Source organism: Pollicipes pollicipes, unplaced genomic scaffold (genome assembly GCF_011947565.3).
Source record: "Pollicipes pollicipes isolate AB1234 unplaced genomic scaffold, Ppol_2.1 Scaffold_4881;HRSCAF=5763_pilon_pilon_pilon, whole genome shotgun sequence".
Taxonomy (NCBI): Eukaryota; Metazoa; Arthropoda; class Thecostraca; order Pollicipedomorpha; family Pollicipedidae; genus Pollicipes; species Pollicipes pollicipes.
Window position 1 is genome coordinate 5,218,403 of NW_023596576.1, and position 5,434 is coordinate 5,223,836.

The window sequence follows — 5,434 nt, forward strand, 5'->3', positions numbered from 1 at the left end:
GATCCAGTCTGGAGGCACGTCACTGGGCTGTGTAACGTTGGCCGGCGGGCCCGGCCGGACTCCGCGCACCACGCCACCGAAAAGCCGGGCCAGCACGGACAGAGTCGGTCGTAAGCCGCCAGCAGCCACCGGCGCGTTCGACGCGTGCCTTCAGCGCCCATCGTCAGTACATTTCCGACCCTCCCCCGGCGCGACCAGCTTCTGGTGAGCGCATGTTGTCCATTTTCCTGCATCCGCAACGGAAATCGGTGGCGTCCTGGCGCCCTGAGTCACCGGCCCGTCCTGCTATCGCCACTGACATCAGTGTGTGCGCCGGCCTGGCAGGGCCAGTCCACCCGCACGCGGTACTCCAGGAGCGCCGACCCCCCCCCCCCCGCCGGGCGTCAGGGCACAACGGCACGACCGCGCCTTCCGCCCCGGCACGGCAGATAACGCCGACATCCTTCCTCTGTTGTTACACGCACTGCCGCATCTGTGTCAAAACGATGGCATCGGTCTGGTCAGCCGCGTCACGAGGCTGGAAGACTTGAGTCATGAAACGGAGAAGGCTCTTTGTTCTGGAGTTTGATATCCCACTGCCCTTCAAGTTAGTATCATGACGCACCGTGTCGGCTCACTTAGAGAGTGCCAGTTTATCTGACAAGTCTCGGGTTTACCAGTCAACTATAAATAGCTGGTCGCCGGCGTCTAAAAAATCGCCAGGGCAGTAGCCAATAAGGACATTTCCGAGGATCTTCTGTACTCTGCATCCTCAGACTTGGCATTGGCACCCTTCCCTAACTATCGAGGAGGCTGACCCAGCCGACATGCTGGAAGTTACTGACATCGTCCTTCGAACGAAGAGAAGTTTCATGACACATGCAGCCACACTGGGGTAATGTATGAACTAGGTTTGGTGGCGGGGTTGAGAGACAATACGTTATGTGCCGGTTCCTTGAGCTTTAAGCTTCCTATCGATGGTGGTTACATCGTTCCACGCTGGCTGCTGATATCCTTCCAACCACACGCATTTCGTCATACCAAATGCATATGTTTCGCACCAGATGATTGCCTTTCCATGCGTCTGCAATTTGCCCGCCAATGGGCGATCCGCTTTTACCCTACACAACCTTCCATCAATACCAGAAATGTTACGCACGCAGCACTTGTTTCGAGTTTAAACGGAGTTTGTGCAACATCTTTGGCTCCTAAAGACGCTTCTAATGTTGTAACATTCACATCTACTCCCCAAACCTTCTCTCAGAGTTCAGAGCTGCATGTGTTTGTTTCTTGACTTTGGCTTCCTGGAGTCATCGGGAACCTCCTTTCCAGTGACCCCTTTCGGTGACCCATTTCCCAACTCTGGTTGCGGCATCCGCGCTAATGTTTTTCGCGCGATGTTGTTCCATGCTGTTGTCTCTAAGAATAAGCTTTTTCCGATAATGTGACGTCATTTTCTTGCTCTTTATTTACCACCACTAAAGTCCCATCTAATAATGCACTGGTTGACGGACTAACAACGTCGAACCTGATCATCTACGATTCGGGAGGCCATGGAGAATCCTTGATCAGCAGTACGAAGTTCCCCAGGTCCTTCACACATAACAACATGGCGAATTTCCACCGGCGATCGCCGATCTTGACCAGGAAATGGCTGAACGGATGGTCGTTAAGCCACAGAGGCTGACGGCTGCTCTCAGTGGTGTGGCAGCCTCAGGAGCTGTCGGTACGCCGCACGTATGGAGAGCTGCCCTGATGTTAGTTCAGCTGCATGCGTTGGGTGCCCGTCCAATATCTTTTATCCTACCCTTGTTTCAGTGGAGAAGGCTTCAAAGGAAGACGCGTCCTGTAACTTGCCTTCAGGTGGGGGACTCTTCCCCAGAACACTGCGATAACTAACAAAAATCGTACCTACACGCCAATACACTAATGGACTAGAAAGTGAAGTCGCTCTTCTCAACGAAAGCCTGGCACTGCCTGACCTATTGTAACATGCTAACTACGGAGAAGGGGGGGGGGGGGGGGTTCCCCACCAGTGACCATCAAGTCCCTTTTCCTCAGCAAACATCACAATCCGTCCCCTAGCGAAAGCGTTACTTTGCCGGCAGCTCACGTCCGACCAGGCCTGTGGCTTTATAACACGCCTCGCGCGGAAACTATGAGAAGAATACAGCTATTTTGACGGAACAGCTTTTCCTAGTTGAAAGAACGGTATGTGTGTAATTGCAAATCTGCTACGCAACACAGCTATCAAGTCCCTTTGGCTGACTTTCATTGACGGAAAATGAGTGCAAAGATTACGGCCAGGATGTGGGCAATAAGTACTATTCCAGCTCATCATAATTCTGCTGGATTCTACCATGCATGATTCAGTTGCATGGAATGCTGCGATCGCAAGCGAGATAAAGTAGATTATACAGAGTACCGGAAATCTGGCGAATCCGATTGGCGGGACCATCTAAAAGGTGTGTGCCACAATGCTCAAACTCAAAATGCCACTGAACTTCAAGCTCAAGACAAAGTGCTGACACGCTCAAAAACCACCTGTCCGTCCTATAATCGCTAAGAACTGTTATGGTGTGTGAGTCCTTATGTTGAAAAAGTAAGCTTGCAACAATGCCAGAAGGTGCAGGTTAAATGATTTCGTCAAGCGAGCTTGGGTAACAATGAGGAAACTCCACGCCTCGAAACCGTGTTCAAAGTCACGAGAGAGCAAAGTTCAATCGAACCCACCAAAAACAGCATTTCAAAACTAAGCGCGTAAAGCAAAGCAGCTACTCCAAATCTGCACAGACGCTGTTATCAAACATATTCCAAGATGAGCTCTCACATCCTAACACAGGATAGACGGTTCTACGCCACAAACTACACTACGACTACGATTGAAAGAAACATGGGTGTCTAAGCCGGAAGTTTACATCGACCCATACCGAGCATACGGCTAGGAAATTACTTACCACAAACTGAACATGGCACGAACAACACGAACATCTCACCCAAGCGGGCCCTCACGCCCTCATACCTATTTCGCATGGCTGTGCTTAGAGCTGCCGGAAACACAGGTGGCTAAGCCGAAGGTTTTCGATGACCGAGAATAAAAAATTGAAAGAAGCTCACCAACGAGCGCCAGTGTTCATCATAGCGAAAGCATTACGAGTTGTGTGGAAATAAACGTCAACAAATCACATTTGCCTCCACCCTTGACCCGTAGCGGAGTCCCTCGCTGTACTTGTTCAGGGCTTTGGTCGGCTGCTGTTGGGTTGCCCCGTGGAGTCTTAAGCTCGGCGTGGATCCCACTCCTCAGCCACAAAGTGAGGTTACGATTGCCGTCCACTCAGTACACGACAACTGCGGAGGTCCACCGACTGCTGGTACATCATGCGACGATCTTCACGACGACGCGCCAGCTGTTGCTTCCATCCAAAACTGTGGAGAGGTTTTGGAGAGCCCATGGATGCTATGTCACACACACTTCTGTGAGCTCTCATTAAAATGAGGTGGCCGACGACTGAAGGCAATGCGAAATCTCCGCATACACTTCAATGTGAAGATAATCTATAGATGCTGAGCAGGCAGTTAAGATATTATGAGAATGGAATTGGGTCTAAACATGATTGGATTGCTATGGCTTTCTCTAACACCTTTAGAGATAACTTTAGCAGGCTACTGTACGGTACTCCCTGCAGATTCCTACCGCCAGATCGCGCCTGCAGTTTTGGTTACCGCAGCGGCGCAGCTCCAGGTCCGAAAAAGCAAAGGCTGGCGACCAAGTAAGAGCCCAGTTCTGTAAGCACACTGAACACCTCATGTAAGCTGGAGGGAAAGGCGGCGTGGAATTTGCCGTTGATTTATTGATCACTTGATCAACCGGCATCAAGACTGCTCCATAAAGGCCATGTACAAAGGAGGATGCCCCTCAGCACATACTTCACTACAGCTAGCAGCTCTGCTACAACGTAACAGCTATGCTTTGCAAATCACTATTCCCGGCTTACTGGCAGACATGTGATTGGTTACAGCTAAATCAAACCCGATTCCGGAGTCAATTCCTTTCTGGACTAAAACCGATTCGGAAGTTTAAAGATACCCAATTTGCAGACGGATTCGTTGACGCTCCCTGGGGTGTTTCGGTGGTTGGCTTGCTAGAGTGCAAGGTGAGGTAGTTAACTGACACATGCCAACGTGAAGTGCAAAATGGATATTTTTGAGCTATTTGCTCAGCTAGTGAGGTACCGTAGGTTGATATGAGAGGATAAAGCTCTCAAGTTCCAAAAACGTAGTGTCATTCTATGACTTTAGAAGGCTGGAAAACTTCACACTACGCTCTGCGTTTTCGGGTTATTGTAGTCCTCTCAGCCGTATTATCAGGCACGCACCGGGATAATCATCCTTAGATAGTGTTCTTGAATTCAGTCATTAATCAAGCAATTGTTCATTGGCCGTTAAACCATAGATCATATCACAATTTATATACGTACATGATAGTAGCTGTGCGCAGTTCCATCCATTACCAATAAATTACTTTTGTTTTGCTATCACTATTATCAGCACCATCAGTTGCATGCCATCCACTGCCTAGGCGGTAGGCAGCTGCGTTGACGAAGCTTCACAAAGTCAAAATGTTTAAAGGTGACGATTTGAGTTGCTTCCGGCTCAAGCCTGGCTCAAATCCTGCCAAGCGGGCGCTGCGTGATGTTATGCCCGTCATTCATACCCCCAGTGCGTGACGTCAGCTACTTACTCGGCCGGGTCCATGCTCGATGCGTTCATGACAAATTGTCGCGATGCTGTTTAGTGCTGCCGTATTGAGCTATCACCTCAGGTGACATAATTTTGTTCGCGTCTGTGAACATGTCACGATTTATGTCACGCAACGCTCGTGCCTGCTCACGATGTTTTCTCCGTGTCGACACCAACGCGTTAAACCGTGCTCATTTGCGGCTGAGTGAAGCGCTGCCCTGGCTTTCCCTCCGTCACGCTCAAGTGGGGCAGTTTAGCGAGTATCTTTGTACCCATCACCGGTGCCCATGCTCCCATCAGGACTGCTGTGATCCGGACCCCTAGCGCCCCTGCGGCACCTGGCATAAGTAAAGCCTTGTTGGCTCGCCGCCGTGGGACGCTAGCTGCGTTTAGACACGGGTCAACCGAGCACCGTGACGCCAACCGAACGGCGCATTTCGCCTTCAGGCGGGACGGTCCTGATGAGGTGGAGCGGCGCACCGGTGAGGAGGGGCGGGATTTGGTGCGGCGACTTGACTTATTAGGCTAATCGTCGGCAGTGCACACGCCACCGTAAGTTGTTTGACGTTGCAGTCGATAAACTCAACAGATGTTTATCGGCGTGTGTTCCCGTGGAGCTGACAAGGTGAAAAACATGGGAGCAGCGCCGAACAAGGCCTGCTGTCTGCCACATGTCTCATTATCACTGCGCGATATCTCATGGTCATGTGCAGGT